Source organism: Pinus tabuliformis, chromosome Q (assembly GCF_031772625.1).
Source record: "Pinus tabuliformis cultivar Carrire ecotype Pingquan chromosome Q, CPIR1, whole genome shotgun sequence".
Classification (NCBI taxonomy): domain Eukaryota; kingdom Viridiplantae; phylum Streptophyta; class Pinopsida; order Pinales; family Pinaceae; genus Pinus; species Pinus tabuliformis.
In genome coordinates this window covers 114,161,680-114,185,138 of record NC_142296.1, presented here as the reverse complement: position 1 = coordinate 114,185,138, position 23,459 = coordinate 114,161,680, and the positions used below count along the sequence as shown (strand labels likewise).

The window sequence follows — 23,459 nt, the reverse complement described above, 5'->3', positions numbered from 1 at the left end:
TTTTCATGAATCGATTTCAATCTTACTTTAATTGTATATTCTTGCATCTCGCTTAAAATGATGATTTTTGATATTTATATGTTTAATTTTGTTTTTGGCTATGATTTTATGGCTTTTTTTTTTTGGAAGAATTTGAAGTGCTTTAAAGTGTTTCAATGTCATGTAATGTGTATGCTTCCATTCTTTGTAATCATAGAATTGTCAAGGTGGAAGCATACTGTCATATTTTAATTAAAGGTCATTCAACAAAATAGATAAAATAATATGCAAAAAAGTCGGCAAGGTTGATCATTCATGATATAGGGGTAATGTGGATATGACAGGAAGGAGTATATATATATAGCATGGAAGCATATGGAATTGGTGTTATGTTACCTCTAATGATGTAGACCATACATAGGTAGCTCATGAAAATGCACTAATTGATTAAGAGATTTAGCACCTTAATATCTATGGTGCTTGACGTGTCACAATTTTACCATATTTTTCCACCATCTTTCTCTTATTTATAAACATGTTTTTCTCGCCAATAATGATGGGTCCAACCCACCCTTGTCACACTTACCAACGTTAATAATATGATTATGAATGGATTTAATGATGGGTAGTTGGATTACATATGATTTTGGTTCATTTGACGGTTGATTGCAATGATTTTAAAATTGATTTGGGGTCCGCACTTATGATTTGTACCTGTGCTAATGAATAATGGACAAGTGTCCACTCCTCAGAATTGTCACTCTTGCTTTGGTATGAGGGTCTCAAACCCTATCTCCCGGTCATTTAGCTTGTGAACTGTTGAGGTTTGAGGGCTCTGCAATGTGGTTATGTTGCGTGCTTTTCTCTATGTAATATTATGCTACTTTTGGTACTCTATCTCGGCTCTTGACCTAGAAACTTGTCGGCTTCTTTGTCTGGTAATGAACTCTTGTTTGAACCTGGTTATTCCGTTATTTGTTTCTCTGTCAGCAGTTAATCTTTCTGTCGAATTATGGATTATAGTCTACTAGTTGGAAACTAAGATTTCTCTATACACAAGTCAATGTTGGTTATTTAACTGGATTGTGTGACTCCTTTTGTTCTTGAATCTTTCTATGAGATTGTTCGTTGAATGCTCTGGTTGTATTCCTCTGTTTCATGGACAGGTTGTGATCGCAGGGTCTCGGCTTCGATTTCTTCTGCAATTTTAAGGTAAAATTTTTGTTCTTTGCTATCAGTCTTTTCTTCTTTTCAAACTGTTAAACTAATGCACTTGCTCCTTTGTGAGCATAGTGACCCTAGGTGACTGCAATGTTAGCATCTTGTCTCTGCAAGGTAAACTCGAACCATCGTTTCGTTGTTTCTTCCAGTCTTTACTTTCTCTGTCACATATTACTCACAAACTTTGGTTAATGTCTGTCATTGCAGGTATGTCATCCTGGAGGGTTTTGGACTTTGACTCCTCGATGCTCTGGCTAGACCTGGGTAGGGTCATTCCTTACTATTCGTGCTACTTGTATTCCATTATTTGTATGCTAGGGTTACAACAATTGTAATGACTTGAGACTGTCGTGAGTATGTATGCGTAGCCTGTTAGACTTGCTATGTTCCTCTTGTGGGTAGTTACTGTAGGGTTTGTTTTATGGATAGGGTTTCTAAACCTATATGCTAGGATACCCTTCGAACCTTGTACAACGTTATTGCATGGACTATGTGTATAATTAAATGAGGTTTTGTGACTATAAATATTCGAACAGAGATTCTTTTGCCTATTTTATAAATGAAACAAGAGGGTTTATTCTTCTAAAGTACCTGTAGGTTTTGTCTGACTTTGTTGTTCAGAAATGCTTGTGTCTTGTATCTACGTTTGGTGCTCGAATTATGTATGCTCATCCAAGATCCCTTGGCACTCTTTTGATTGATAAATCCAGGGACTGTATGCCCTCGCTTCTGCAACGTATTATTTAATTATGTATGCAAACTTGTTTTGATTTGTAGGCCTGCTTGAATCAATACAAATAGAAACACATATGTGTTTACATGCTTGTGGAATAAAACAGAGAATGTGCTTTCACTGTTTCTGGCAATTTAACAGAATGATAGATAGACAGACAATTACAGGATATTGGAAAATAATCTGTGTGCTTAGAGATATTTTATTAAATTTTTACTCTCTTTCCAAAAATTCGAACCTCTTACAATTGCATTCTGTTCCTTTTCAATAATTGCCTAGAATTGCTTTCTCCTAACTGCTGTTGGTTACACATTCTTTTTAGTTCCAAAAACTGTTTATTGTCCTACGTTACAATCTTGTAAGAATTGACATGAAAATAAAATTAATTACTTGCAACAGTTTACCTAATTAATCCTCTACCTTCCTACATACTGTTCTTTACTAAATTAAAACAAAATAAACAAAAACAACTACAGTGTTCACTTAACAATTTCCTTTTTAGTCCTGTTAGAGACCAAACAACCTTTCGTCATGATGACCCGTTAGCTAGATGCTCCTGCATCAAACTCTCAGGGTAAGAAAAAGTCATGGCTCCATTCCATGAGCTCCTCCACAGAATAACCTGCCTTTTGTATCTGCACTGCGTCGAGCCACGAACTGTCCTTAATTGGATGGTCCTTCCAGTTAACAAGGTATCACAGATACTCCTTCCTACGAGTCCTCTCAGCCACCTGTGTGTCAAGAATCTTCTAGATCTCATGGGGTTGAGCGAAGGCATGTGCCTCATCCAAGAACTATCTCCAACTTGGGTGTCCCATTCTGGCCGTACCACACTATCATCTTCCGGGTTGGCAGTATATGGGAACAGGTCTGCCACATTGAAAATAGGTGATATGCCTATATCTGGTGGTAGTTGTATCTCATAAGCGTTGGCTGAGAATTTATGCAAAATCTTGCAGGGACGAATCTTCTTGAATTTCAGCTTGTTATACACGCCCTTAGGAAACCATTCTTTGCGTAAGTGTGCAAGGAATTCATCACCTACATTGAATTGGACTTCTCGTCACTTTAGATCTGCCTGTTGTTTGTGTTTTTGAATGTTGTCCTGCAACTTTGATTCCACCTATTTGTGTAGTTCATTCATTGGTTCAATAAAATCTTCCCCATCAGCACTTCTCTTCTCCAACTTTCCCAGATCTCGCAACTCATGTATTCCATGAGGATGCATGCTGTACAGGATATGAAATGGACTATGTATGGTGTTGCGGTTCGGTGAGTTGTTATAAGAAAATTCTGCCTGAGTGAGCGCACAATCTCATAACCATGAATTTTCCCCAGTCAAGCTCTGTAACAAGTTTCGCAAACTCCTATTCACCACTTCCATTTGCCCGTCAATCTGCGGAGGATATGCAGAGCTGAAGTTAAATTGTGTGTCCAACTTCTTCCACAGGGTATGCCAAAAGTGTCCTGTGAATTTTACGTCCCTATCAAAAACAATAGATCTAGGTAGGCCATGTAATCTAATAGTCTCTGTGAAAAATAGGTGAGCTACGTGAGTCGCATCACTAGTTTTTCGACAAGGGATGAATTGCGCCATTTTCAAAAACCTGTCTGCCACCACCATCACTGAGTCATAACCTCGCTGTGTTCTAGGTAGTCCTAAGACAAAGTCATTGCTGACTGAGTCCCATGGTCTACTTGGAATAGGCAGTGGTGTGTAAAGTCCGGTGTTTTGACTATGTCCCTTCGCCAGTTGGCAGACTTTACACCTCCTCACATATCGCCCACATCCCTTCACATTCTTGGCCAATAATAGAAGTGTCCAAGCTGCTCCAAAGTTTTGTCTATGCCGAAATGTCCGGCTAGACCTCCACTATGCTTCTCTCGTATAATATTTTCTCTCATCGAACAATCAAGAATACATAACTGTCCCTCTCTAAATAGTAGTTCCTCCTGCAATTTATAGTCCAACCATGGAATTTTTTTCCTCAGCATGGGATTTTGACAGGCTTCATAAGCCTCTTTGAAATCCATGTTGATTTGGTACAAATCTTTCAAATGCTCGAAACCCAACACCTGTATTGTACTTTCCTATAAGAGCAAGGCTCTTCTACTCAATGCATCTGCCACCTTGTTGGCCTACTTGCTGATATGTTTCAACACAAAGGTGAAACTCTGCAAATACTCCACCCATTTGGCATGCTTGTGGTTCAATTTATGTTGTTGCACTACATATTGTAGCGCTAAATTATCAAAAAATAACACAAATTCACTCCCCAACAGGTAGTGTCTCCAATGCTTTAAAGCTTGGACGACAGCATAAAATTCCTTGTCATATGAGGAATACTTCTACCTGCTTTCGTTCAACTTCTCGCTGAAAAATGCAACAAGTTTGTCTTCTTGGCTGAGTACAGCGCCAATAGATGTACCACTTGCATCGCATCGAACCTGGAAAAGCTTATTAAAATTTGGTAACCTTAGAATTGGCCTTTTTGGAATTTTCCTCTTTAGGAGTTGAAAGTTGTCCTCTTCTACCTTGGTCCAACAAAAAGGCTGATTGGCCTTTTTTATAGTGTCTAGCATAGGCGCTCAAATTTCACTAAAATTTCTTATAAAGTTGTGATAGAAACTCGCCAACCCATGAAAAATACATACCTCAAATAAGCTTTTCGGAGATGGTCAGTTAATGATTGCTGCAATCTTTTCTGGGTCCATCCTTAACTCGTTTTCTACAATTACAAAGCCCAAATAAACCAGTTCTTTTTGTAGGAAAGTACATTTTTTAAAATTTACCAACAGTTTATTCTGCTGCAATTTCTCTAGCACTCTTCGAACATGTTGAAGGTGCTCTTCTTTAGTCCTGCTGAAAATTAATATGTCGTCAAGTTATACTATCACAAACTTGTCGATGAACTCTTTCAACATTTCGTTCATTAATCTCATAAAAGTACTAGGGGCGTTACTCAAATCGAACGACATGACCAGCCACTCGTATAGCCCTTCATTAGTCTTGAAGGTTGTCTTCCACTCATCTCCTTCCCTGATCCGGATCTGATGATAGCCACTCTTCAGATCAATCTTCCTGAAGTTTGTTGCCCCACTTAGGCAATCCATCATATCGTCCATCCGTGGTAGGGGAAATCTGTACCTAATGGTGATTTTGTTGATGGCCCGTGAATCCGTGCACATTCGCCATTCTCCTTCTTTCTTGGGAGCGAGAACTGTTGGTACTGCATAAGGGCTCAAGCTTTCCCTTACCAGCCCTTTATCTAGCAACTCCTGCACCTGTTTCCTGATCTCCTCATTATCTTTGGGGCTCATCCGATAGGCTACCATATTTGGTAGCTTTCTCTGGGTATAAAGTCGATATGATGACTGATGCTTTTTTTGGGAGGCAACTTGTCAAGCAAATCATCAACTACAATGTCTCTGAATTCCTGCAGCATCTCTTGAATTTTTGCAGGCAAATCAGACATTTCTGTGTGCAACAACACTGTCTTTGCCCTCCTCACAATAGCATAGTTCACTTCATTCTCCTCGATCTGTTTCACAAACTGTTTTCCACCTATTAACAATGCTTTCGTCTCGCTTGCTTCTGTTGTCTCCTCTTCTTTGATGGGTACAATCGTATGCTTGATTCCATCTTTAACAAACTTGTAGCAGTTCGTTTTTCCATCGTGTACCATCTTCTGATCATACTTCCGTGGTATTCCTAGCAGTATGTGACACACGTCCATTAGCATCATATCAAAGATAACCTTGTCTTTGTACCGACCAATGTGAAATTCAACCTCACACTGTTCATCAACCAACAGCTGGTGGCCTTTCTGCAGCCACGACACCTTGTAAGGGGTGGGGTTCTGAAGCTGCTTCAAACCCAACTTCTCCACCATCTCGGTGGCAACCAAATTATCTGTACTGCCACTGTCAATGATCAATTTGCAGCACTTCCTGTGTGATTTGCAAACTGTCCAGAATAGTGCTTTTCGTTGGGTTTGTTTCGCTGTTTCTTTGGTTGGTTTCAGCAAAACTTTGTTTAGAACTAAGGCCTCTCCTGTTTTTGCTACATTTTTTGCCTCTTGGGGCGGTGCCTCAGCTTCCTCAGGCTGTGCAACAAATGTTCCCCTTTGGCCAACTTGCTCTACTTCAAGGCATTCAAAAGATCTATGCCCCCACTTGTGGCACCTGTAGCACTTGAAATTAGCTCCTCTACCTCGGCCATTCCATCTTCCTCGCTGATATGGCCTGCCACCTCTAGTGTTGTCTCCTTTCTCTACTGTTCTTGAAGCCTTGGACCTACTGCCCTCTTCGCTATTACTGGCAGTTCGTCCTCTGCCATAGGATTGTCCTCATCCTTTGCCAGTTCCCCATCCTCTCCTAGTATTTTTTTCTAGTAATCTTTTCCTTAGCCTTCACAACACTCTGATAGGCTTCTTCTATATTTCTCGGGGAAAGAATGCTGATTTCATCCAGTATTTCCAGTCTCAAACCATTTACATATCTTGCTGTCTTCTCCAGAGTGTCATCGGTATAACCAGCTCTCAAGTTCACCTGGTAGAACTCTTTTGTATATTCCCTTACTGTCATCCCTTTTTGTCTTAAATTCTGCACTTGTCGGTAAAGTGCAACCTAGTAATCCTTAGGCAGAAATATTCCTTTCAGCTTGGCCACCATCCTTGACCACTTCTTTATTAGTAACATGTTCATCCTCCTCTCTGCTTGGACACTATCCCACCACAGGGCTGCGTGTCCCTTCAATTTGGTTGCAGCAAACTTGACTCTTTGGTCCTCGCTGATCTCTTCACTCTCAAAATACTTGTCCAACTCGCTTACCCAGTCCAACAGGAGTTCTGTGGATAGGCTGCCATCGTAGTTAGGAATCTCTGGTTTGGGTTTGCTACTAGCCAACAGGACCAACCTCAACAGCCTCATCTCCGGCCCTTCCTCATCCGATCCGTCTATTGTAACTGTGGCTTCTTCCTCGTTGTCATCTCGTATTTCTGGATCCCTTCTCCTTCCTGCCTCCACTGCCTCTAAACGAGCAGTGAGGATCCTTCTTTCTTCCCTCAGTCCTTCATCCGCTGCTCTGCGCACACCTCTCCCACGTCCTCGTCTTCCAACTTCCATATACCGACTCTTTCAATTTCCTGCTCTGATACCACTTGATGGGTCTAGCCCACCCTTGTCACACTTACCAACATTAATAATACGATTATGAATGAATTTAATGATGGGTAGTTGGATTACATATGATGTTGGTTCATTTGACAGTTGATTGGGATGATTTTAAAATTGATTTTGGGTCCACACTTATGATTTGTACCTGCGCTAACGAATAACAGACAAGTGTCCACTCCTCGGAATTGTCACTCCCGCTTTGGTATGAGGGTCTCAAACCCTATCGCCTGGTCATTTAGCTTGTGAACTATTGAGGTTTGAGGGCTCTGCAATGTGGTTATGTTGCGCGGTTTTCTCTGTGTAATATTATGCTACCTCTGGTACTCTAGCTTGGCTCTTGACCTAGAAACTTGTCGGCTTCTCCGTTTAGTAATGAACTCTTGTTTGAACCTGGTTATTCCATTATTTGTTTCTCTGTCTGCACTTAATCTTTCTGTCGAATTATGGATTATAGTCTGCTAGTTGGAAACTGAGATTTCTTTGTATACAAGTCAATTTTGGTTATTTAGCTGGATTGTGCGACTCCTTTTGGTCTTGAATCTTTCTATGCAACTATTCGTTGAATGCTCGAGTTGTATTCCTCTGTTTCATGGACAAGTTGCGGTCGCAGGGTCTTGGCTTCGCTTTCTTTCGTAATGTTAAGGTAAAATTTTTGTTCTTTACTATCAGTCTTTTCTTCTTTTCAAACTGTTAAACTGACGCACTTGCTCCTTCATGAGCAAAGTGACCCTAGGTGATTGCAATGTCAGTGTCCTGTCTATGCAAGGTAAACTTGAACCCTGGTTTTGTTGTTTCTTCTGGTCTTTACTTTCTCTGTCACATATTACTCACAAACTTCGGTTAATGTCTGTCGTTGCAGGTATGTCGTCCTGGAGGGTTTTGGACTTCGGCTCCTCGATGCTCTGGCTAGACCCGGGTAGGGTCGTTCCTTATTATTCGTGCTACTTGTATTCTGTTCTTTGTAGGCTAGGGTTATAGCAGTTCTAATGACTTGAGACTGTCGTCAGTATGTATGCGTAGGCTGTTAGACTTGTTCTATTCCTCTTGTGGGTAGTTACTGTAGGGTTTCTTTTATGGATAGGGTTTCTAAACCCGTATGCTAGGATACCCTTCGAACCTTCTACAACATTATTGCATGGACTATCTGTATAATTAAATGAGGTTTTGTGACTGTAAATATTCGAACAGAGATTCTTTTGCTTATTTTATAAATGAAACAAGAGGGTTTATTCTTCTGAAGTACCTGTAGGTTTTGTCTGACTTTGTTGTTCAGAAATGCTTGTGTCTTGTCTCTACCTTTGGTGCTCGAATTATGTATGCTCATCCAAGATCCCTCTGCGCTCTTTTGATTAATAAATTCAGGGACTGTATGCCCTCACTTCTGCAACATATTCTTTAATTATGTCTGCAAACTTCTTTTGATTTGTAGGCCTGCTTGAATCAATACAAATAGAAACACATATGTGTGTACATGCTTGTGGAATAAAACAGAGAATGTGCTTTCACTATTTCTGGCAATTTAACAGAATGATAGATAGACAAACAGTTACAGGATATTGGAAAATAATCTGTGTGCTTAGAGATATTTTATTAGATTTTTACTCTCTTTCCAAAAAGTCGAACCTCTTACAATTGCATTCTGTTCCTTTTGAATAATTGTCTAGAACTGCTTTCTCCTAACTGATGTTGGTTACATTATGTTGGTTACACATTCTTTTTAGTTCCAAAAACTGTTTATGGTCCTACATTACAATCTTGTAAAAATTGACATGAAAATAAAATTAATTACTTGCAATGGTTTACCTAATTAATCCTCTACCTTCCTACATACTGTTCTTTACTAAATTAAAACAACATAAACAAAAAAAACTACAATGTTCACTTAGCAATTTCCTTTTCAGTCCTCTCATAGACCAAACAACCTTTCGTCATGATGACCCGTCAGCTAGATTCTCCTGCATCAAATAACCTTGTATCATTTCTTTTTAAGGTTCAAAAGTTGGATCTAAGATCAAGGTGTTTTCTCTATTGCATTATTTAGTATCTCAATTCATTTTTTAATTAAATATTATGAAAGTGCATATTTGCATTTATATTTGAATAAAGGATTAGCTTACATATTGTTACAAATCCATTTTCTATAGGACTATTTACTATAGATACATATGATTGCTACAAACAATTTTCTACAAATCTACTTGCATGCAATCTATGGGTTGCAATCAATCTATAAGCTACATATCCACATGCTATAGATCCATGGGTTGTAGATCCAATTTAATTAATAATTTGAATTTATTTTATTTTATATTCTAATAATTAATTATGTCGTGGATTTAGGACCATCATCGAAAACCATGTTAGATGTAGAATCTTGAAACTATTTATGAGTTTACTTATGTGCTGTTGTAACCACTTGAGAATATTTCAACATCAAGTGAATTTATATAGAGGTGTTTTTTATTTCTATTTCATGCAAGTTCATGTACAAAAGAGAGTAAAATATCTATTCTATGTAGAGAATGCTTGGCAGAAAATAATCCAAATTATCATGACATGGCACAAAATTTCATGAGATCTTCTTCTAATGTAAATAATAATTTAACAGTTTTAAGTATAATGTATGGTTTGATTCAGTTTATGCTATTATAGTTTAGAATTAATTCCATATTCTAGGACATGGAATTCACTCCAAGGAACATATTATTTTTTCAATTATGCTTTTATCCATGTTTGTTTGAATTCCACAACTTAATCATTTTATTTTATTACCAATAATAATTAGTCTTTATATGATCTATGAAAGTGTGTTTCAGTTCAAGCATGTTTGATTCTATAGGTATGAATTTCCAATTCATTTAAGAGCATGATAAAAAATTAATAGTACATGAGGAACCTAGAGTATGCACATATAATGCATAACATCTTGCAAGAATTTGGATTCAAGGTTGAAAACTTAGTGGATAATCTATTTGGTTATTATTATTGTTAAATAATGAGCTAATTAAACATACCATCATTTGGTGTTGGTGCCAAAGGCAAAAATAAGTACTACTTACACTAGGATTTAGACAAGAGGTGGTATGGGGATGAGCAAAGAGGAGATGTTGATTACCCTCTCTATGGGATCTCATACATAGTGGTATTCATTTACATAGATGCATGAGTTAATTTAGAAATACATAATATTTTGATGGTGTAGTAAGAGGCACCCAGAGTACTAACCTCATCTCGGGAAAATTGGTAAAAGAAAGAAAACACAAGTGAATGAGGATTCCACTTTAATAGGATACACAAGGAAGTCATTTTATTCAATTTCAAGAAGGTATGTTATGTGTTGTGTTGATGAACCATGAAAATTGGAAGATTTCCTAAAGCTTTACAAACGACAATTCCTAAGTTTGAGCATGCACATAAAAATGAGCTTACAATGATTTATTAATATCTTACAATTGGTGATTTAGGTCAATGATATTTTTGGTACAATACAATACTACCTACATTGGATAAGAACACCCATAAAAAATCTAAAATAAAAAAATTATACTTTAATAAATACATTTATCTTATTAGACATGCAACTAGTTGCTACAAATCACCTATAAATTTTGTTTTGAAGTTGTATTTCCTAGAGATTTTATGTAGGTCATTTTACAAAATCTAGGAATTAGGTATTTTATATTTTTAATCTAGCAAAGAGTTACACTAGGAATTGTAGACCAACAATAAAATATCACATACCGAGACCGAATTTTAGGAGGAGTATATTTTTTCTCAAATTCAAGTATCAAGTTAAATTGATGAATTTAATAAAAACATAGCTAGGACAATTGTATTTTGAGAGAATAAATAAATGAATTTTAAAGTCGGATTATAAGACATATATTTCTTGTTCTAATAAAAATTTCAATTTTTTCTCAAGAAAGAGAAAAAGAAAAAAGCATATATTGCTTTTAATCTAGTTTTTGTCCATCTTGAATCACCATCTTATTATCATATGAAAAACTTGTGTCCAAACTAGTGAATTTCTATCCTAAAATTTGCGCTATTAACACTCTACCTACTAGACTATTTATTAGCCTATTTGACAAATCATTTTTATGTTTTTAAAGACTATTTTTAATAGGGATATATACATGAATCAAATTTCCAAAATTCATAATCATGTTAATAAGATATCACTTGAAAAAAATGTGCCAAAATAAGTTACTATTGGTAACTCCAAGATGAAAATACAAAATAGCTCTTCACTGGAAGTTTTCCTTAATCAATTTGACATATTAGTTTAAAATATTTTAAAATTATGTATATATTAGAGATATACCTATGAATCTACATTAATATATATTTGGAAGAACTTCAATCAAATACCAAATGAAAATGTTATTATTAAAACTTTGTCTGGTCACCACTCCTCAACATGTAAAAAGAAAAATGAAAATTATTTGATATATCATTTTAAAATCTATTTTATAAGAACTATCTAAAATTTGTTTGATATGTCTTAGAAGAAGAAACTCCATACATCTCTCTATTGCATTTATTGCTACATAAATATGATAAGCATGGAACGATAAAATATCTCTATTATAACATCACAATCTCACACAGTTCAACGTATACAATCTCACACAGCACATAAACATATTGAACCTCCCAACTCATAAAATATAACATCACATTGCACCCGTCATAGGTATGATACAGCATGTGACATCATTATTAATAGTCAATTACTTAATCTTATTCTTGTACGTTGCTATTTCTCACCATTATTCTGATATAATATATCTCACCATTATGCTGATATAATATATGTACAATATCTTCTGAAGACTTGTGCTCTGCTGCAGATAACCTAACTGAATGTTTGCTGACATCATACTTGGCCTTCCGTCCCGGAAGCATTTTATTCTGACATATCCTTCAAAGCGGCACTAGCTGCTCTTTCTTTGGCCTCGCGAAGAGCTTCAATTAGGTTTTCGAGCGCAGTGGTGGGATGGTCAGCCATCTTCATTAGATGTTCAGCTACATCTGCAGGTGTCATCTGAGCGGCCTCCATCACATCCTGGATCTCAGGAAACAGAGGATGGTCTTCAATGGCGAGATAATTGCGGGCAAGAATCTTGAATGCTCCAAAAGTGCAGAATGAGAGCAGAATGTGTTTGTCCATTCGACCAGACCGGAGAAGCGCCGGGTCGAGCCTGTCGATGTGGTTTGTGGTGAAGACGAACAATCTCTCGCTTCCGCAACACGACCACAAACCGTCCGTGAAGTTCAAAACTCCGGAAAGGGTCACTTTGCTGTCGTCGTCCGCTTCGCTCTCCTTGGGCTTCCCGGAATCAGACGACTTCTCTTTCTGTTGTTGCTTCTTCTTCTTCTTGCGGTCTGAGAGATCGAGAGAACAGTCGATATCTTCTATTACGATGATGGATTTATTTGTGGTGGAGATGAGAAGCTTTCTGAGTTCTGTGTTGTTCTTCACTTGGGTCAGCTCCAGGTCGTAGATGTCGTACTCGAGAAAGTTAGCCATGGCAGCAATCAAACTGGACTTGCCCGTTCCAGGGGGGCCGTAGAGCAAATAACCCCGCTTCCACGCCCGCCCAACTTGTCTGTAATACTTCTCTCCCCTCATGAATCTCTTGAGGTCTTCCACGATCTCCTCCTTCACCTCTGGTTCCAGAGCCAAAGTTTCGAAAGTCGAAGGATGATCGAACACAACGGGCGTCCACACCCTGTTCCGGAATTCATAGTCCTTGGAATCAGATTTATTGGTGTGAATCTTCCGGTACCGGCTTCTAATCTCCAGTGTTTTCGCTTCTTCCATGACGTAAGGAAGATACTCATCGAATATCTTTTTCTTGTGTTTCTTGTTGAATGTTAACTCGTAATAGCGTTTCTCCTCGGTGTTTGTGTCCCACGAGAATAAGACCGTCTGTTTCGACTCTCTACTGTGGAACACCCACCACACATTGATACCCTCATATGCATCTGCGATCTGCTCGTTTCTGTCCATGCTGAACGTAAATTCCTTGTTATTCTTCGGCTTCTTCAGCTTTAATCTCTTTGCGGCCGAAGACGACCTTACGCTCAGGTAAGTCTGCACTGCCTCGTAAACTTCGCTTACTTTCATCCCATCGTTCTCCTCTATCATAACTGAGATGTAAGGAGACATTATCCCTATGACCCTGTGCGTCCACTTTGAAAACAAATCATAAAATTCTGGGGGAACATATTCCCTGGCCATGGTCCATATGAATATCAGGGAAGCCATGATCGACCCCAAATTCGACAAGAGCTCCATTTTCAAGAAACCAGGAAACCCCGCAAAGAAATATTAAACTAAGAATACCTCGAGCCTCTTACTCAGATGAGCTCGGCCTGGCTATTTTATGGGCCTCCATTGGAATATGAAGGAGCGAAGAATTTACCTGGAAATGTCTTGTTGGACAGGAATTTCATTTTCATGTATTCTTTACTACGTACCAGGAAGGACCCTTGATGGGATGCCATGTGGTCGCTGGGCCCTGCTGAACTCTATGGCCTATTTCACAACGCAGATACAACGCTAACGCCAAAGTCAAGTTATCAATAAATTCCAAATATGAAAACCTTTATCAATAATTAACTAAATTTGATTGCTTGCCATTACTATATGAACTTTTAAACAGACATGGATTGTTTAGACCAGAAGACCTTTCAAAGTGTAATTTGGACAAGGCGCACTTCGGCCTTGATGTTACTATCAGCATGCTGTTACGCAGAAACGCCGAGTGGACCAAACTTTTGAGGAGGCAGCCTTCGTCACCGCTCATGTCACAACCAGCGTGCTATGGAGTCATGGACGCAGAAACGCCGTGTGGAAAGAAACGAACGTGGATGGATTCAATGAAAGTGTGTTTTCTTCGGGCCGAAGGAAAGATATATAATATCAATTTTCACGAATATGGTACTTCGAAGAAAACCCGTGATGGTACTTCCAGGAATTTCCGCCGGCTATTGAATATTATTGGCCAGTCGTATCAACGTGCTTAATTTGATATGCGTCGGCTGTTGAAATTCATTGCACCGTTGTATCAATTAGCTTAATTTAATTTAATTAGATTATAATTTAGGAAATATACCTAGTTATTTTTTTTTTTTTTTTAATTTAAGAAATCTGGTTTGGAGTAGCTTTCAAGTATACGTAATCTGGTCTGGAATTAAACCACAGGACTTATGGATACTAAATTTCAAGGAATTGGACCGCATGATATGGAGACTAAATTTCAGGGGATTGGACCGCATGATATGGAGACTAAATTTCAGGGGATTGGACCACATGATATGGAGACTAAATTTCAGGGAGTTGGATCACATGATTTAGTAATTCCACAGGACTTATGGAGACTAAATTTCAGGGGACTGGACCACATGATATGGAGACTAAATTTCAGGGAATTGGATCACATGATTTATTAATTCCACAGGACTTATGGAGACTAAATTTCAGGGAATTGGACCACATGATATGGAGACTAAATTTCTAAGAAATCAGATCACATGATTTATATAGAGTAAACTTCCTTACCCAAATCATTAAACCACATCCTAGAAATTTAATTTTAAATCTTATTTTATTTATCTCATTACCTCAATTTTATCTATTTGATTTTAAAGTATCACCCAAATCAACCATCAAAAACATTGTACGAACAGGTTGAGATTGGCAAATCCTTTTGGAAGTCAGTTAAATTTTTATCACCCAAATCAACCATCAAAATAAAAATAAATAACTGTATGAACAGATTGAGATTCGAAATCCTTTTGGAAGTCATTTAGATTTTTAATTAGATTCAATTCATGCGACTAATATTTTTTCACAACGAGTCACTTGTAATTTTCCTTCCTTTACGTTTTATTACACCGATCATGTATTTGTTTGTTTTTGATGTTCATTGGGAATAAATCGTGACACTCATCAGTCAAAATATGCTCTATATTTTACTTGTATTTAAAAAATAAATTCAAAGACTTCCTAGAAATGGTGGTAGTTTTATATGACTTCCTAGAAAGGACACAGAATCAAAACGGTTCAATGGCTGATCTTTTTTAATGAAAATTTGGATAAACACAAGTAAATAAATTAGAAGAGAAAATACCACATCCTACATGCACTCTATAGATATAGAGAGTGGTCGTTTGATATGACCTTCGAGGAAGGGAACACCCTAAAGATTGTTGAATGGCTAATAATTTCTAATGAAAATGGATCAACACAAATAGATAAACTACCTCTTTACTTATTGATTGCAATTGAATTACATTGATAATCCTCGTGAACGATAAAAGCTCTGCACACGTGTAGCACCTCCCTTTTTATGTGTTTTTATTCATAGAACTTAAAGAATTAGTGATAAAATTAGGAATTGAATAGATTTAATTTTATGTTACTTTATTCAATAAACTAAATTTCATTAGAATCATAGTTCACGCTCACTAAGGTTACATTGATTAGCATAAGTTAGAGCAGGTTTTTTAATTTATATATAAAGTATAACCCAGTATATTTGTTTAGGAAAATTATAGTCATTATAATTGATATCATTGTACAATATGAAACATGTATACGTTAATCGAAAAAAGTAAATTGCATCTTATAAAAAAGTCTTATACTTCATAGCATAATAGTTGCCATTGCTCTCATATAGTAATTCATCCATGTCAAAGACCATGCCAATACGTCATCAAGTAAAATAAAAGAGGCATATCATAGAGATGTTATTCCAGGAGTGGTAAAATTCCTACATCCAAAAAATTGTCGCCCAGTTTTATCTCTATATGCATCCCATCCAATGCATCTAGTAATCCCATCTTATACAACTTGTCTACATTTTGGTTGTATTCCCTCCCAATGTGCTGGATCGTGTAGTTACTAAGGGAGCCCCATATATTCCCAATCTGACTGAGCCATCGATGTAGATGCAGTTGATTAATACTGATATTACCCTGAATATGATCAATGATAGCCATTGAGTCCCCAAATATATGGATAGAAGGGATGTCCAAATATGAAGTGAAAAAGAGGAGACCCCATAATGCAATAATTTCAGCTTTCATATTTGTACCCCGGCCAACACCCCAGTGTACCTAGAATTCCTGTTCCTTCGATATTCTGATCCAAAAACCACATCCAAAAATTTCCCTTCATGCCGCTCCATCGAAAAATGCCGCTGGATATATATCCCCAAGTCTAGGTTTCTTAGAAATAGTACGCATGGGGCCCTTGCTGTTGTCCATTGAAAAATGATACCAACCAATGATGCGATCTGTAACCTGAGTTGCATGTTCCCTGAAATTTTCAAAGATAATCCTGTTGTGCCATCGCCATATTTCCCAAAAGAAAGTTAATGGAATAGTCCGCCATAATGTATTTTGTTTGCTCCACCAGCTTAAGCATTCTGGGATGTTTGAGAAATTTTTGAGTGGGAAATCAATATCATGTGCAATATAGCACCAGATCTTCATAGAAATCGGGCATGTGAGGAATATGTGTTCATTATTTTCCACCACTTCCCTACACAAGACACATACTCCTGGCCCTTTCCAGTTCCTCTTTTGTAGATTTTCCCATGTCAAGTTCTTGTTTTTCCAAACAAGCCATACAAATAATATGATCTTAATATGGATTTTTGCTTTCCAGAATTTATAAAAGTCACATACCTCATTATTGTGTGCCCCTTGCAAACAAAAGGTATTATATATGTCCACCACAACCACGCTACTAGCCTTCATCTTTCCCCTCCAAGTGATCTGATCTCCACCAGCCTCCCATCCGATGCAAATCCATTTCAATTCGGTTCTAATCCGCTCCCATTCCCCTACAAGTGGATATTTCAGACCCATCTCATCCAACCTTTTCTAGATAGGATAGTGTCCATTCCATGTAGAGATGGTCTGGTTCCAATAGAAAATACCCCTACTGTGTATGCAATGTATGAGCTCATCTGTGAGAGTAAAGTTGCTTCTAATACCCAAAATTTTGTCCTGGCCAATCAGAATCCGATGTCTAGAACCAAAAGCCCAACATAAATTATGTAGGAAATTGTGTCTGATCTTATTGAAACTGCGCCATATGGCAGACCCCGAGGTAGTCCCTATGAGGTCCCGATGCATCCAAACAACAAAATCCATGTCCTTTAAATATTTGTGTCTAATAATCCCGCCCCATATGCCACCTCCAAAGATAGCCTTCCATAGTGCTTTTTGTAACATCGCTCATCCAAATAGCCTCAAATCCAGTATACCCCACCCTCCCATTCTTTTTGCAGTAGTGATAGTGGCTAATTTAGCGAAATGATATTTATGCTTGGAGATACGACCTAACTAGATATATTGTTCCATGATGCTATTAAGTTTCTTGATGATGGAACTTGGGATACAATATAAATGAACCCAATACACACCCAACTGTGTAATCAAAGATTGTGAGAGAATAATACGCCCCCCAGTGAAAGACATCTGTTCTCCCACCCTGAAATATTTTTATAGTACCGATCCACTAACCACATCCAGTCATTAAGCCTACATTTATTGGGTTTTATATGATATCCCAAGTATTTCATGCCCCCCGTCAATATCTCAGCACCAATACAAAATAAGTTCTTGATGTAAGAAATATCCTCCAGCACGCAACTACCATATAAAATGATAGACTTCTGTAGGTTCATAAGGAGCCCCGTAGCATTCTCGAATCTAACAAAAATATGAGATAGAGCCATCCAAGTGATCCTATTTATCATGCCCATAATCGAAGCATCATCCACAAGTTAGAGCAGTTATATTTAAAAAAGTCGTGTTTTGTAATTTGGAACTCAAGATAATATATCACATTGCAACTTAGAAAAGGATCATTGTATTTGGAAAGATTATTGGAAGAGTTGCAAGTATTACACATGAGATGGATGTAGGTTGTTTTTTTTAGATGTGAGGTGTGGAATTATTCATTCATTCCCTTTAAAATGCAATGCCCCCCCTTGCTTTAGGGAACAATAAAGGAATCTAAACTTTTTAATTTAGGGTGTGCCAATTAGTTTAACATGGTTATTATTTAGCTCGAACTCGATACAAAAAACAAAAAATGTTGGCGAGTACATTTGATTCATTTTTTAATAATTTTATCAAATTGCAATGGTGCTAAAATTTTATTTGCGAGTACATTTGAGTCATTGATTAATGATTTCATCAAATTGCAATAGTGCTAAATTTTCCAGACCTAAATCAATTAGCATTTAAACCTTGGCTTTTCATCAAACAATGGTAGATAACAATACTTAAATAGATCAACATTGAAGAGCAAATACTTACCCAAATATAATAATAGATCAAATTGAAATTTCACCTCTTCTTTTAACAAGTGCTGCATGCAGCCGGTAGTCCCTGCCATAAGCGAATGGCCTCCCTCAAGCACAAATAAAGCCATTTTTTGATTTGTGCACCATTTCTCATGCTTTCGGCAAAGAAGCTAGCTGACATCAATTCATGTGGGTGCTGCGCAGGACGATCATACTATCATAACGGTGCTTGAAAAAGTCTCTTCCGGATAATATTTTACAGGCACTGTGGATTGTTTTGCTTCTTTAACGATAGTTACACCAAGTATCAAATAGACAAATCTAATCAGTGAATAGTTGAATGATATCATGCAGGACTTTTCGTTTCATCCAAGATGGGACGACGACGGTAAGAGGAAACATAATGCACAAGTCGATCACTCGAAGAAGGTTGGAATTTTAAATTTATGTTAATGTAAATTCGATAACAGTGATTATTTTTTAATACACTCAATTTTAGGTTTTGAATATTTTAGAAACAGTTAAATTTCTTTGTATTTATATATGTAATTTTTTTTATAATAATTTCTTTGTATTTAATTATGTAATTTTTTTTATAATAATGGATTGAAAGCAATTATTTTCAGAAGAAGAAAAATAGGTCACTTGTCTAGTTCCATAGAAGCAAAAATAATATCAAAGTTAAAGTTATTACCTTCAGCCTCAGAACAAAACATTTTCTAAATTGGGGAACGTGTAAAATATGTCACGATTCTAGATATGACATTCTATTTATTTTAAATTTTCATTTGCAATTAAGACAAAACCTATTCTATATTCAATATGACCTAAAATTTTTATTTACAATTAAAAAAAACTATTCTATATTCAATATGACCTAATATATGATAAAAATTAAGCTTGTTTAGGAAAATAATCAATTATTAACTAACCGAGATCATAAAAAATGGTATGTTTGGTTTTTATAATTATTTATTTCAGGAATCAGATATGATGTAAAAATCAGAAATACTTTTTTTTTTCTTCGGAAAATGCAAATATTATTTCTTTCCATCATAAAGAAATAAAATTACTAACTTTTATATTAAAAATAGTTTTTTATATGAACCTTATAATCTACAAAGTAGAAAATAATATGAATACAAATACAACTTTATTATTATTTTTGAAAATGTTTTTTCAAATTCAGAACATATTTGGTCTGATGTCTATAGATGTCTATGGACATGGGTGAACAATTTCAGGTTGTCGCACCCTGGCAAAACTGAAGAAGTTGTGCTGAAAATTCTCAGATAACAACTTTATATCTTGCAGATGGATTCCTCTATTGACATTGGCAAGAGAACATCGAAGCTAAAAGAGAAGTTAGGATATTTTAGTGAATGAGTTTTTCATATTTGCATTATGCCATTATATACGTCATTTATTACAGATATAAAGACACCGAGCATAGGAACAATAATCTAAATAAAAAATAAAAAGTTAATAAGAAATAAAACAATTAAAAGGACGTGGGGCAAGCATTTGGGGAGTGCATGCAACCCACCTGTCACATCATTGCTATTTCATAACCTCATAAACTCTTCCTAATTTCTTAATGGATGTGTGTGTCCTCTCCTGTTAGTCGAGCGACTGGCATGTTGTGGACTCCCAGGCTTGCATGAAAGCCACATGTCCCCTTTTCTTCTTTTGTAAATGACATTTGACCCCCCTCAGCGTGTTGGCCCCAGTCGATTGACATTACATCGTCTTCTGGATTTGTTCTCAGTTTCTTTGGCTATGCGAGTTTCTGGATGTTGATTTAAATTGCTAAATCTGACAACCTCTAGCTCAGTGGCAGATCATTTGACTACAGATCAAGAGCTCACTGGTTCGAACTGGGTTGGGCCCTCTTCCATTTCGGCTTTGGCTTTGGCTATGCGAGTTCATAGGTTCAAACCTGGTTGGGTTCTCAAGTTTCTGGATGTTAATTTAAATTGCTAAATACGAGAACCTGCGGGTTGGGCTCTCTTCCAAACACGCTAGCAACGTTGGGCACTAAATCCTCTAGCACGCGACACAATCTAGTGTGGCAAACAAATGATTGAATCAATCTCTCTGAAGGCAAAGCAGTACAAAATGATTGATGTAATTTGTTTGCAGGAGGAGGAAACGAGCAGCTACAGCGGAGCGCCTGCTTATACGAATAATAATAACAAAGCGGGAAGTGGAAGTGGAAGCGGAAGCAGGGTTACGGGACACAATCCAGTGTGGCAAACAAATGATTGAATCAATCTCTCTGAAGGCAACACAGTACAAAATGGTTGATGTAATTTGTTTGCGGGAGGAGGAAACGAGCAGCTGCAATGGAGCGCCTGCTTATATGGATAATTATAACAAAGCTGGAAGTGGAAGTGGAAGTGGAAGCGGAAGCAGGGTTATAAATGCAGTGCTCAAGGCATTATGTGTGGCTGGAGCGGTTTACCTGATTAGGAAATTCTCCAAGTTCACCACTCGGCAGGATCAGACGCAAATTGTTGCAGAAGCCCTCTGCGGAGAGAAGGTTTATATATCCACTTGTCCTATTGATTTCATTAGTGGCAAATGCTTGGTTTAATTCAGGGTTAAAATACAAACGAAATTGAATTTGTTATTTGCTTCTATTAGTCATCAAGCAAGCAAGCAGCAGGGCATCCTATGACCTATTTCAATCTCAGGTATGGTGTTCATCTCAACCTTTTATTCTCTATTTGTTTGGATTCCTGGTAGCAAGAAAATAGTACTGGGGTCTAAGTATAATGGCACGAATGTTCAAAATTAAGCATGGGTGTTTTGTCTAAGTATAAAAATATATGCTATTTTGAAACAAAAGATTTAAAGCAATGACTTAATGTATATTATTTATGTTGATATACACATATTTATTTTGGAATATCACTTTTAGAATTTTAATTTAGTTATCAATAATTATTAGTAGGTGTTACGAATTTAACTTTCAAGGAATATTCTATAACATTTTGAGTAGTATACACAAATCAATGGTTGAGATTTATCTGGAAAGTAGTTATTCATTTTTTCCCTCTTTTGATTAAATTGATTAATTAAAAAAATATACCTATTATATGAAGTAAGCCATAAATTTTTGAGATATTTAATTTATGTAATAATGATGATGATAGTAATAATAATGTTAACTTAATTATATTTTTAATTATTATTATTTTTTTAATTGTAAAAATCATATATATTTTTAAAAATATTTTAATACTTTTTATAAATTAATGTGTATCCACATTTACTAATTATTTAATTTATATAATTATATAAATATTAATACATAATATAATAAAAAGGATAATAATTTTAAACTTGTAACAAAAATGAAAAAAAGGCTTAGAAACTCCACTCCAATATGACATATATTGAATGAAAATTAAATAATTATAAATATTTCGTGGAGTGAAATCCTTTTTTGCTTATAATTATTATAAAAACCATATTTCAAATAAACACTTCAAATACTATATTTCAAATAAACACTTCAAATAATTATTGTAGACAACTCTAATCATTCATGTTTTTATCCTTGTCGTGGGCTAGGGTATAACGTATTAAATTTATGTTGACCAAAAATTTGTGAATAACATATAAAGTGGATATTAGAATTTATAAATAATTTATTTTTTACAATTATTAAATTAAATTTATTTAATTTTTGATTGGTGTAAAAGAGAAGGACTCTTATTTAGTAATGATTACTTTAAATATCTCATTAAATAATTACAACTCATTTGCATCATGTAAAGAATGATAAGTGACATGACATTTCATTGTAAATAGATTTTATAACTATTTACAAATAGATAAATAAGTGACATGACATTTTATTGTAAATAATTTTTATAACTATTTACAATTCCTCATGAAATAATGACAACTCATTTGCACCATGTAGAAAATGATAAGTGACATGACATTTTATTGTAAATAATTTTTATAACTATTTACAAATAAATAAATAAGTGACATGACATTTTATTGTAAATAATTTTTATAACTATTTACAAATAAATAAATATATGTTTCAATAGCTACCTATTTAAATATGCATAAATTTTATATACATTAGAATTTATTGCACCATGTAGAAAATGATAAGTTACATGACCTTCAGCTCAAGGAGAGCGTGTTGAATGACCATCAGAATATCAGTACTAGTGTTCTGCACGCGACTTCCACAGAGGTTCTCAATATTACATATTTAAAAAATCATAACAATTAACTTATCAATTAATCTAAAATATCATAACTAACATTTTTTTTTTGTAACCTGGGGCGGGACTCTCTGATTTACATGTCCATTATGTACCCCTCTACGAGGGAGGGGTAGCCCAAGATTTGAACCCAAGACTTCCGGTTAGGTGAGACTTCATTTCCACGGCCTTTGCCGCCTGAGCTACCTCATATGGACATTCATAACTAACATTTTTTAAATTAATCCATTTAATTAAAAAAAACATACATAATTATTTTACTTAAATCTCAACTTTGAGATGTGAATGCCGCTAGTTGAATCCCTGCCATGAACTCTGAAAACCATATTTCACAATAAACACCGGATGCAATTAGCTGTGAATGTTGTGTGAACGCTTTGGATTGGAATCACTTCCGAAGGATACGGGGACCAGATTTCACGAGGGTAAATTCACCTGAAGGTTCGTCGAGGCCAAAGTCGCTGTCGATTTTGACAACCTGATGTGATGAAAGGGGGACGAGAGTTCATGAGGCTGAATTGAGTTGAAGATTCGCATGGTCCAAAGTCACTCTGAATTGAGGCATACTTTTTTTGTGTTTTGTTTATTTTAACTTTCCGTTCAAACTCTCAACGTTGGCAAACATAATAACCTAAGTCTAAAAGTAACAAGTCGCCGATAGAGCATTTTGAGGCATACTTTTTTTGTGTTTTGTTTATTTTAACTTTCCGTTCAAACTCTCAACGTTGGCAAACATAATAACCTAAGTCTAAAAGTAACAAG

At 36.2% G+C, this 23,459-nt stretch overlaps 1 pseudogene; it reads right to left on the bottom strand.

Moving 5' to 3' along the window:
• Window positions 1-11,848: 11,848 nt before the first annotated feature.
• On the bottom strand, window positions 11,849-13,647 carry LOC149218490 (AAA-ATPase At3g28510 pseudogene; annotated as a pseudogene).
• Window positions 13,648-23,459: the final 9,812 nt, after the last annotated feature.